General features: G+C 40.5%; 1 protein-coding gene across 5 annotated transcripts in view; it reads right to left on the reverse strand.

The window, feature by feature from the left end:
• The window catches only part of COLEC10 (collectin subfamily member 10), a 398,420-nt gene that overhangs the window by 263,989 nt on the left and 121,284 nt on the right, over positions 1-13,147 (reverse strand). For all 5 annotated transcript variants that reach the window (XM_064476878.1, XM_064476879.1, XM_064476883.1 and 2 more), the window contains exon 4: positions 4,658-4,796. The gene's annotated coding sequence lies outside the window, so the exon portion shown is untranslated. The remainder of the gene's footprint in view (positions 1-4,657; positions 4,797-13,147) is intronic.

A 13,147-nucleotide genomic window follows, 5' to 3' on the forward strand; every position in this document is an offset into this window, starting at 1 on the left:
AAGAACAGAGAAGAACACTGAAGGACTCTGGCACAGAACTGTGGTGCTGTCATCCACAGTCGGATGTAGAGGGACTTCTGAAGACAGTCCTGCAGCATGTTCCTCGGCCCCAGGGAGAAGGAAGTTACTCTCTGCCATAGGCTTAATTGTGTCCCCTGAAATATGTATGTTGAAGTCCTAATACCCATATTTCAGAATGTGACATTACTTGGAAATCGTGTCATTGCAGATGTAATTAGTTAAGGTGAGGCCATGCTGGGGTAGGGTGGGGCCCTAAAGCAATGTAGCTGGTCTCCTTATAAAAAGAGGAGATCGGGACACAGACAGGCACACAGGGAGTGAGGCAAGTGAAGATGAGGGCTGAGATAGGGGTATTGCTTATACAAGCCAAGGAATCCCAAAGAATGTCAGCAAACCACCAAAAGCTAGGAGAGAGGCATGAAGCTGAATGTCCGTCACCATTCTCAGAAGGAAGCAACCCTGCTGAGACCTTCATCTTGGACTTCTTGCCTCCAGAACGTGAGACAAATCCTACATTTCTACTATTTAAGGTGCCCAGTTTGTGGTACTTTGTGACTGTGGTCCTAGCCAACTAACACACTCCCTGAAGAAAGATGACGATGCGTGGCTTTAGCTTTTTTCACCAAGAAGACAGACCTGAAGGCTACAGACCTAAGAAAACAGTGGTTTTCCATGGTGTCAACTAAGCATCTTATCCATTCTGATGGTTTGGCAGCCCTAGTAAATTAATCTACAAAAGAAATATGAGAATATTGTGGCCCTGAATTCTGAAAAGTCTCTCTAGTTCATGTTTACTAATTTCCATGTGGAAATTGTTTTGTAGAACATTGGGAGAAGGCATAATTAGAATCAGAAAGTAAAGGTTGATTCCCTACTATGCTAATTAATTAGCTAAAAGACTTTAGCAAGTGACTTAAACTCTCTAAAAATCAGTTTTGATTATGTGTAAAATTGGGATAATACCTGGCCCAGAAGAATGTTCTGTTGAGGATGAAATGAAGCAATGCTCCACATCCAGTTCTGTGGCTGCCACTTACAACCTTTCACAAAATTATAACAATGCTAATACTCTTGAACACTACAGATAGTGTTGTAATAGAAGAAAGCATAATTTCTGGGGCATAGTCAACTCTCAACAACCTATGATTATGAGAAAAGATTACTGTAGGAAGTAGGACCATTCATAAATAATCTAAAAATTGCATTTCTCCAAATTAAAGTTTTTATTGTTTTTCATTATAGAACTTAGATATGCTCATTGTAAAATTTTAAAAGGATATAAATATGTATAAGGTAGAATTATAATTTTATACTTCCCAACTCCAAGATTCAGTGCTTATTTTTCATATTTCTTTAGGTATATCTGTGTGCATTTCATAAGCAAATTATTTTAAATAAAAATGGATCATATTATATATGCTGTTCTATACATTGACTCAGTTCTGTTCAATAACATATCTTCAACCTTTCATGCCATTATATATTACAAACAAACTCTCATTGTTTCAAAACGCTGTATGATAACATTACTATATGGACATACAAAAATGTAGTTACCAAGCTGTTTGAACATTCAGATTCGCTTGTAATTTGTAAAATTCACAATGCTACAATAAAGAAAAACTACACTTTGGAGAATGGATCTATTTTCTCCAATCTTCCAGAAATAAAATGAAGCCTTGTTGGCCGGAAGGAAAGAAAGAAAAGTAAAAGTTAAAAGCTTATTAATTTATCTAGTAATTTGGTATGTATGATGTCAAATAACGTATTTGTAAGCTGCTCTGTTGAATTTTACTGATAATCTTCCTGGGTGAGAATTAACTGAATTGGGTGGCAGTCTCAGAACCACGTGGGCACAGCCTTAGATAAAAGCTACACAACCCAATAAAATTGGTCTTCATTGAAAATGTGATGAATCTAATCAAAATGACCCAGCCCCGGGTCTCCATAATTTTTCCCACACTTTGACATGGCATAGGTATCCCACTGTGAATCACCTCTAAAGCCAGAAGGCAAAGCTTCCCAAACGATATGCCCAGAACCCACCCAGGCAGGCATCCTAGGATCTTAGTTTCATTTTGCAGATGAAATGAGGCAGGGTTTCTACTTAACATGCATTAAGGGAGAGAAGAGAAACATTTGTCTTCAGTGTTAAAACTTTCGGAGTGTGTTGAGGAGCTTAAACATTTTAGAGGCACTAGTCTGCGATAATGTGCTGGCAGGCATCCTGTGCAAGGAGACTCCCTTGCTTGGAAAGATGACCCTCTTTTCTCCAGTGGGACTACATGTACTCTGTGGTTTCAATCAAACCTCCGCTGAGATTTTTCAAAAGGGTATTTACTAGCTGTTTCTACAGTTCACAAAAAGAGTACCTTCCAAGAATTGCCAAAAAAATTCTACATCAAAAAAAACAAAGCTCAATGCACCGAATCAAAATATAAAGTTACAGTAATTAAAATCTTGTGGCAACTGTCAGGAATAGACAAGAAAATTAGAACAGAATATAAAAGCCTGGAAATGAACATAGATAAGAATTTATTTTCTATGTCTGTGAGTCTGTATCAAATAACAAATTTATATTGCATAGCACAGGGAATTATATTCAATATCTTGTAGTGACCTATAATGAAAAAGAATATGAAAAGGAATTTATGTATGTATATGTATGAGTGACACATTATGCTGTACGCCAGAAATTGACACAACATTATAAAATGACTGTACTTCAATTGAAAAAAAAAGAATTTATTATGTGATAAAGGTAACACTTCAAATTAGAGGTAAAATTATGTGCTACTTAAAATACAGTTGGAAAAATTAGATATCTATTTGGAAAAAAATGAGCTATATATTTCATTATATACACAAATGAAAGACTTAAATGCATAAAAGAAGCTTCAAAAAGTATTAGAAGGAAACAAATGCTAATAAGACTATTAATAAATTATGGCTTGAGTTATGAGCATAAAGCACTAGAAAAATATATATGAAAGTCCTTTTAAGTAACACACAAAACTCAAAGGCCATATATACAAACATTAGTAGATTTTTCTAAATCTTTCAACTTAGATACTTTGAAAGACATCATAAAGATCTTCAAAAAATAAGGAGCAGTGGGGGAAAATATTCACCAAAAAATCAATACTCCTAATATTAATAACTCTGACAAGTCTAGGAATAACACATTGAAACCATGAGGAAAATGCACAAAGGACTTGAACAGATAGCTCAAAAAAAGAAGAAAGCAAATTACCAATAAATATTAAAAGATATTCAATCTTGTGGTTACTGAGGAACTGGAAATAATTAAAACAACACCAAGACGACATTTTTTCACTCATCAGAGGTATGAAAATTAAAAAATAGTATCTGATGATGGCAAAAGTGCAGGAAAATGGACACTCTCACGCACTCCATGTAAGACAGCGAACAGACAGAGCCTTTCTGTAGTGTAATTCCGTGATGCTCATCACATTCTAAGGCACTTAGCCTCTGGTAGGCCTACTCACTAGTGCTTAAAGATATTTGTACAAGGGTGTTATCGCATCATTGTTACCTGTGAAGCACATGCCACCTACATAAAACCCACTGAAACACACAAAATGATTGACAGGGTGACTAGAGGGCTCAATAGGGCAAAAATACCCAGGAGAAACCCAGCTACAGCGAACACTCTACAGCTCAGCTCACTGCCACAGCTGGAGGAGATGCAACGTGGAAAGGGAGGACATTTTTTCAAACTTCCCCTCAGTTCAATGAAAGACCCAGACCTTGTGTACAAAACACTAGAGCCTGGCTTCTGTTTTGTACCCTAACTTGTGCCTCCTTTCCATCTGAAATCAAGGCACTACTTAAGAAAACTTAAATAAGTGAGCAGTTCTGCATCAGTGCCTTCTAGTGCTGATGTCAAAAGTTACAATGAATAATGATGCGCTTCCACTAAAAATGCACTCTTTTAGGGAAGTACACAAAGTCACATGTTTACTAAAGCTAGAGGGAAAGCCATCATCAAGGAAACACTGTTCCCTTTGCCATGGTCAGAATTATGCCCTCACTAATAGATAACTAGAATATCCTTTTTCTCTGCTTCTTGTTACAGGTTCCTGCAGTTCTAACTTCTACAGCCTTGTTTATCTACCTAATTATATAGCACAGCCTGCATTTGGAAGGCCAGTTCCGTTTCCTTATAGTTTCCCACAGAAACAAAACAAAAATATTTGTTTAAACTCTTCCATTGAGCAAAAAATGACTGCTGTTTTCCTATTCAATTGATACCAATATTGCAGTTGAAGACTAAAATGATGAACGACACTGGTGCGGCTGAGCAGAGAGCAAGAAATTTTAGGCTCAGGGAACATCACCACACCCTTTCTTCAAAACGGGTTCATCAGGAGGATGAGAAACTCAGGTTCTGAATCACTGGGAAGACACCATTTCCAGTCCTTCTAACCACACACCTGATCCCAACCACTACTTAGGCTGAGGTCTGTCTCATTTTGTTTCCCCTCCAAACCAAAGGACCACGTCTATCCCAGGATGGTACACACTTCACTTTCAAACAGCACTCCCACTGATCTTTCCAGATCCCTGGCATGGTATGCTCTTAGAACTAGTTGCCAATGGGGAGTCCACTTACCTCTGTTATGAAGTACAGGAACATCATGATTAAGGCTTCGGACTAAAAGCCGGACTGCGGAAGGGAATCCCAGCTACGCCACGTAACTTCTAAGTCCTTGAGCTTATTATTTAACCTCCCGCAGCACCAGTTTCTTTATCTGTAAAATGGGAATAATAAAAGCACTTACAGGGTTGCTAAGATCTTTAAAGAGATTAGTATGGTGTCTGGCACATAAAGGGTATTTAAAAAGTTAGCTCTAATTGCTAGATTCTCATTATCTACTGCACACTGCTGCCTTGGCCAGATTTAGCCAGCAAAGCAGGTCACACGAATTCCTACATGGCCAAGGGACTGTCTGCAGGTTTCCCCAGGCTGTAGGCAAGTCCGCAGTACTGAAGGCAATTCCGCCAACCGAGAGATGAACTGGAAAAGTTCCACCCAGAGTCCCAAGCATGCCTGCGTCTCCATTTTCTATCTCACTTTATGGAGATGCAGATAAAAAGGACATCAGCCCCAGGGCTCTTTGCCACTGTGTGTACACTGACTTTCTAAAACCAGACCTTCTGCAGTCCTAGCTGTGCACACACGTGTCCATTGCTAGGTTGTAAACTTGATGGAGGAACCAAGTTCCCTTCCTCTTTGTGTTTCCTTTGCCGGTTGCCTTGTCCTGCGTGTGGAGGAGGGTTGAGGCTAAAGGAAGAATGAATGAATGGTAGTCATATTTGTAAACAAGACAACTGAACCAGCCCAAGGCAAAAGGGAATTTGCCTCATTATTTCCCAACTCCCTTTTTTTTCCCAACTGTAAAGATACTTCTCCCTTGGTTGTCAACGCCTCCCTGCATGTCTTTGCTTGTCTCCATCCAGGCTTTGGCCTTCTTCCCTTCAACTCTCTGTATTAGAACTAACTCCTCTCTCCCTCTGTCTGCCCAGGTGGCAATCATGTGTGAATGCACTCATTAATCAGGTAAGCAGCCCCTAAGATTAGGTACAAACAAATCAATGTCATAGAAAATCAAAAACCTTAATTCAAGGAAAACTCATCTACAAAGAACTTAACGTGGGTCACTATGATGGGGGCAATGTCAGGTTCTGTCTCAGACAGGTGAGAGAAAGACAGCTCTATTTGATCATCCTTGCTCCTTGGAACCCTAACGGTTTCTTTATGTGGCTCTGGGAAATGCTGCTGTACACGTAGGATCTGAGTAAGCCTGGCCAGACTGCTGCTGCCGTACTAATTCTATCTTCTCTCTTTGGTTTTTCCCAAGCTACACTTGAAAGAATCAAAGTTCGTGCACAAAGTATTGTGGGACTAGCTGCTGCACTGTTTACAGAATGTTTCAGAGGAACCAGAGATAGCAGAAGGGGCCTCTAGTTTAAAGGTCAGTTAGCAGCACTGTTCTGAATACAATCAAATGTTTGATTTCTTTGAATGACCACATGTAACTCCTATTCACAGCCAATGGGTAAACATGACCAAAGGCTGGTACTTTCCCTCACAGTTGAAACCTCCAGCTAAATGAATCATAGTAGTTCTATGAGAAAGTGAGGGAAAAACCCACCAAGAAACTTTCAAGTCTAAGTGAGGAAGTAACTGGGGAAAAAAGGCGTGCCTAGCAAACCCGTTGCTTTTCCGACCTCATCCCCTATGTGCTCCAAATCACCTAAGAGTTTCATGGATTGGAGAATGTATTCCACTGCATTGACGGGCTTTATTCGATTAGGGTGGAAGCTGCCTGAGGACAAAATCTCACATGGCACAGTAGGAACAGTGGATTTGGTGAGTCAGGGTGTCGGGGTTTGAGTACAATGCCTGCCACACGTACCTCTATAAATGCAGACTAGTTATTCCATCTTTTTGGGCTCCATTTTTATTATTGTTAAGACAGTATTATTGTCTGCCTCATAAAATTATTGTCGGTCCTGCTTCCATTAACTCATCCATCTAAAACCTAAAGCCCAGGCCCAGGCATAATTACTGATGATCAATAATTATCCATTGCTACTGCTGAACACTGCGGTCTACCAAGTACAGAGCCCAATGCACAGAAAATTCTCGAGACAGACACGATTTAATAAATAAATCCCAAGTGTTGCTCCATAGAGCTGCTGCTTTGGTGAACAAATTAAATAGTCTAGAACAACTATATCATCATATCATCACACCTCTGCTTCCTTTATCAAACAATTCTATTCTTTATTAATTTAGCAGGATTAAATGAAATGTTGTAGCAGCTCTACGGGGATAACAGGAACTTAAATATGTCAAAGGAGCTCTTTCTTTATTCAACAAACGCCTTGGAAACAGACAGTTTTCCAGACACTGAGAACACTAAAAAGGTGACAAAAAGATGAAGTTCTTCTATTATTTTTATTGATAATAACAGCTTACATTTCTTACCCACCACACAGTCAGCACGGTGTTAGGCTCTTTACTTATATTAGCTCATTTTATGCTCACAAAAACAGCAAGGTGATTATCGTGTTCATTTTAGAGAGAAGAAAAGTAAGAGTCAAACAGACTCAAACACTTACCCGACATTTTTCAACTGGAGTTTTCCAGAGCTGAAACCACCTCTGCATTTCCAAAAGCCTATTCTTTTTTGACTCTCTGACTATCCCTCTTTTAACATCTTAGGACAATGTCAGGCAGAATGAGGTAAGTACCCTGCTGGAGGTATGGGTAAGCTATGTGGAACTGCTGAACTCTGGGACTCTGGGAAGGGAAACAGTGCATTCAGGTGGTGGAGAATGTGGGCTGACTTCACTCAGGGTATTTAAAATGAACCATCTAAGATCAGGAGGGGCAAGAGGAGGAAGAGGAAGGGGACTCCAGGAGGTGAGAACACATCAGCAAAGCCCCAGCAGTGTCACCTCGCAGGAGAGAGTAGCTGTGTGCCCGGACTTAGAAAACAGGTCACAAGCAGGCACAAATTATGTCTAGGTAGGGGCAGAACTGTGTTGGAAAAGACTGTTCTTCAAAGCATGGACACAATCTCGCTGCGCGCTCAAGAACTTGTTGGATACCAGAAGCAAGGACGAACCTGAACCCTACCTTAGTTGTGGAGAATCATCACAATTCCTATCTGAAGCAGGTCTGACTTAATGATGTTTGTACATCTCACACACACACACACACACACACACACACACAACTATGAGTGGCCCATATCTAAACAACCATACCTTGGGCATTCACTCTCTCTACTCATTTTCTGCCAAAAGGCAAATTACCCAGAGATAATTTTCAATGCTACAAATAATTGGTGAGCAAATATATAAGGTGAAATCAATCTGTTGCAAGACCTAAGTGAGAGAGAGAGAGCGCACTTGCTTTATCGGTGGCCCCAAAGCAGGTGTTTTAAGAGGAATACAGGGTTTAGAAAATGACAGGCTTGGGCATCAATAAACGGCATACAGAGGAGGAAGTTCAGAGAACTGCGAACCCTCCAGATGGTCTGCTTCTCCCAGTTTTACAGACGGAAGGTTTCGGAAGTCCTGGGCCTGCACTGGAACCCAGCCCCTCTGCTGCCCTGGACTGTCCTACCCCATCATCCTTTAGTTGTTCTGAAGGCAGCGGCTGCCGCCTCTAGGAGACATCTCGTTTGCCTCTAAAAGGAAGGCTTTTTTTGGCTACAGCAAAAGGAAAGTGGGAAGATAAAACAAACTTTAATTCATCTGTTCTTACTCATAGGCTTCCCATCAAGGATGGGTTTTATCCTTATTTAGAATCAATACTAAGTAAAGAAAGTATAAATATACCGATTGAAAAACTCTCTCTGTGGATGCCTTGGCAGCCACAGTTAAATTGCTTGAGGTTTACAGACACCGTGCATTTTCCCCAGCGCTTATTCAGAAACCCTCATGTGTTAAACTCAATCATTTCCTGGGACCTTTGATATGATAGAATCTAAGATCTGTTAACAGGTTTTAGGGTTTTTGTTTGGGAGGGGAGTTTGTAGTTCTGGGACAGTTAGGTAAATTCCTAAGAGACCGATGGAGTTCTCGAACCCTAATTGCTTGTACTGAATAATTTTTTCCCCAAGAGATAAGAGCAACTACATTTAAGTCAAGTATTATCAGGTCTGAGAAGAGTCAGAGCTGAGGATTTTGAGAAAGGAGAAGAAAAATGCATGCTGGGGATGCACCTAAAGGGTTTACAGCTGGATTTGTTCCCAAGTTTAGGAAACCTGAAATCCTTTGGCTGGGGCAGTCTCTGGGTCAATGAGCCTCCAGTAGGCTCACTTTTTTGAGGACAGTTGGGGTGGATTCATCTTCCCAGTAGGTGAAACCAAAACAGCCTTGAGTGATGAGCCCAGATCTCGGGCTGCTCTCTGCTCACTTTTCCACCACATTATGCTGCCAAGATTTTCTTCTTCAAACTTAAAAGAAAGAAGAACATGCAATGACAGGCAGATGACTTGGAAAACATTGTCTCCAAACTTTCTAAAAACTAGTTCCAGAAGATGTCGCTTATGAAAATGTTTTCAAGGTGCAAAACATGTGGGAAACCAGAAACTTCATCTGTCTCGGAGCTTTGAAATTATAATTTTACAAAAAGCTCAGAAAGATCCTACTGTAGAGAAATATGTACACATTTTCTTAAAGTAGCATGTCCTAACTTATTTGGCCAATGCACAAAACATCAGTTATCCCTGCATCAGATTTGTAGAGATATAGAAGTGATCACTCACACAGACCTTGGAAAGATCATCTTACCTACACGGTGAAGTGACCATGTCTCCCATTTCAGCATGTGTCCATCAGTAGCCCCTTTTCCTGATTACCTTCATTCAGCTCGGTTTGTTTTTCAGTGTATTTTTTGACAGCCTGATCTCAGCTGTTTCCTCATTCCAGCCTTTGATATCACACTTCTACATCCTCCAAATTACCTGGCATAATACTTACAGCTCACTGATACTCAAATACTTGTGATAATCCTGAAACTGACCTTTACAAATTTCCTTAGTCATTTTAGTCATTCAAATGTGAATTCTCAAGTTAATCCCTGACACTTGGCCCAAAAGACTTCTACATTCTATAGCCCATTGGTTCTGTGGGGTAATATCCAGCAGTGCACACCCAACCTTTCATGTGTGGGCAAGAAGAGTGTAGCTAATCTAATCTTTACTTAAATATAAACCCAGAGTAAAAAGAAGCCACAAGAATCCTCCCCCAAAGCCAGTACACACAAATCAGGGTCAGCAGTTAAAGGCACATGGTCATCTGCCCAGTGACCTATCTTTACCCTGAGGAGCTGGTAAAGTTCCAGATAAGCCCTGGTGGGGAGGAGGGATGGTGAGGAGGAATGAGTCCAGACCGGAGTGGCCAGAGGGTCCATGAGGCCTGGAGTGGTTCCACGTAGTTCTGCCCAACTCCAGGCCAACACTGGTTACAGCCGCAAATGATAAGGTCACAGCCAGTAACAAGTAGCAGATACAAATGGGCACAGGGAACCACAGTTAGCCATCTGCACATATCAATCAGAAGGAACAAAAACAAATTATTTCAGATGAGATATGTTGGTGGGGAGGAGAAGAAACTGTAACCCTTGTACACTGTTGTAGGAACACAAAATGGTGCAGCCATTATGGAAAACAGTATGAGGGTTCTTCAAAAAATTAAAAATAGGATCTACCATATGATCCAGCAACCTCACTTCTGGGTGTTTATTCCAAAGAACTGAAATCAAGATTTGAAAGGGATAATAACACAATATTCACAGAACTGTTCACAAAGGCTAATATACAGAAGCAACCTAAATGTCCACTGACAGATGAATGGCTAAGGAACAAGTAGTATTTACACACAGTGGAATATTATTCAGCCTTTAAAAATGAAATTCTTCAATATGTGATCCATGGATGAACCTTGAGGACATTAGGGTAAATGACGTAAGCCAGTTACAGAAAGATAAATACTGCATCATTCCATTTATATGAGGTATCTAAAATAGTCAAATTCATAGACTCAAAGAGCAGAATGGCGGTTACCAGCGGCCGGTGGAAGAGAGAAATGGGGAATTACTAATCACTGGGCACAAAGCTTCGGTTAAGCAAGAGGATTAAGTTCTAGAAACCTGCTGTACAACATTGTCCTTACAGTCAACAATAGTGTATTCCACACTTAAACATTTGTTGAGAGGGTAGATCTCAAGTTATGTGTTCTTACCACAGTAAGATTTTAAAAAATAAAAGATGAAATAAAGGTCCTTGAGATGCTGTAGGCACTTAAGAACACTGCATTATTATTCTGACTTAGTGGGCTCTGAATAAGAGGGTTTAGCTTAATAAGAGGATGTAGACTGGAGTCTGACATACTGTGCTCAAAATCCTCCTGATTCCTCAACTTTATCGTCTATAAGGTTAAAATTAAGTGGAGTTGTACAGGGCATATAGCATGGAGGCAGCTCCTAGCATATGGTAAGTATATATTGAACATTTAAAAAAATAGGATAGTGTGAAGATCTTACTATTTTGTCACTATTAGTTGGTCTTTAAAGAAAGACCTCCAGATTACCTCGACACACCTCTCTTGACTTACTCTCCTTTTCCCTTTTCTTTCCTTCCTCTCTCTTATTTCTCCTCTCCCTGGTCTCTTATATACCTGGTCAACCACAGTCTTCACAGTCTTTCAAATGCCAGCTCCCCTCCTGAGAGCGAGAGAGAACACAATATTCCGCTGGGGAAAGGAATGGGCAGACAGAAGTGGGCTGAGTGAAGGAGGGGGACCAGCTCTGGTTACAGTGGCCGCCACACATCTCAGGATCTGAGGAAAAATGGAGTAAAACCAGTTTGCATCTGCCATGAAGCTGCCACAATCTAGGCTCCCTGCTCTCCTCCTGAACTCAGGGACAGGGCACCAAGAGCACTCGGTTCTTGGCTTAACTGCCTCTAACTGTGATAAGGGTGCATACCGACCCATAATCCTTAAGTATGCATCAGGCTACTGTCCAAGACATACTGGCTCCATTTTTTAAACTGGAAATTATTTACTTAACAAATATTTCCCAGAAATCAAATGTCAGTCAGCTACTAATTTGAAAAACAAGCCAATTCAATTGTTTAGCAGAAGCTTTCAATGGCTCCAAGCAGCACATGTGCATGCAAACATCTCTCTAATAGACAGAAACAATTTTAAGCAATCTTTTTAAAGTATGAAAAATATACAGAGAAAATACACACATTACAAGTATACAGCTTGGTACATTTTCACAAAGGGAGCACACTCATACAACCATCACCCTGACCAAGAAATGAAATGTTTCAAACATCCCAGAGTATCCCTTCCTTCAGTCACCACTTCTCCAACAGTCACACTAGGCAGAGTTCTAACATCATAGACTAATTTCCCTGTTCTTGAACCTTCCTTAAATAGAATTAATCAGTCTTTGGTCTCTTGTGTCTGGCTTCTTCTGCTCAACATATGGTTATAGGATTCACCCATCCTATTGCATGTGGTCACAGTCCATTCATCTCATTGATGTAGACTAGTTCTCACCAGCAGATGTCAACTAGCTTTATGTTCCAAACCTAGCACACTTCTGATTGCTTATAAGCAGGAGTTATGTATGGGCTAGAAGCAAGATCAACACTTTGCTTAACTCTTAAACAGCTCTATTCATTCTTTCTCATAAAGACTTCTACTTGGCAATAACCTGAGACTGCCACAAAAATTAGCTTTCCAATTGTGAATTTCTGGCCTCCCTTTTCCAGGCTCTGCCCCACCAGTCATTCTCCACTTCCCTCCACTACCTCTCCTGTTTCACTCATCCTTCCCAAAGGTATGAATGTCAGGGAGTCTGAGGTGCAATATTTTCCTTCCCTACCAATGTGAAAAACAACTACACTGGCAGAGGATGTTGGCCAATTGTCAGTCACTGTCTAAACTGGGTCTTCACACTTAATTCGCTATTTTATTTGAAGTGCCATGGATGTCCACACAAGTATATATAAGAAAAAAAGTTGTTCCCACATAAAATAATTTGTAGGGTTTGTCTAGGCCAATGCTTTTTTCCTACCACCCACAGTAGAAGGAGATAAATGAAATTTGACTACAATGAACTAAAGTGAGGGTGAATATTAAATCCAAAGAATGGATGCCGAGAGACCACATATGTGGTTGACTCAGCCATGGAAAAAGCCCTGGAGTATGGAAGAAAGATGGACATGCTAAAAATGGAAGAAAGGAAACATACCAGGCAATACAGTTGCTCCACAATGTCATTCCTGCCCATCCCGGAGGGGCATAAATAGAAATATTCTGGAATTTAGCACCACTGATATTTAAGCCCAATTTCCAGCAAGGTCAAGACTAATAGTGAGTTATTTGTTTTACTAACTTAGGTTGCAAGCGCCTTTGGGTGGATCCGGTACCTTCTTCTCTATCTCGCTCGGCGCCAAGAACACTGTTAGCCATCAACAAAACCATAATAGACCTCGAGTCTTCCCCAAAGGCCAATGAAAACACACACACTGAGCTAATGGGGACATTTACAAGCGGAGGATTC

The sequence above is a fragment of the Camelus dromedarius genome, chromosome 20, assembly GCF_036321535.1.
Source record: "Camelus dromedarius isolate mCamDro1 chromosome 20, mCamDro1.pat, whole genome shotgun sequence".
NCBI lineage: Eukaryota > Metazoa > Chordata > Mammalia > Artiodactyla > Camelidae > Camelus > Camelus dromedarius.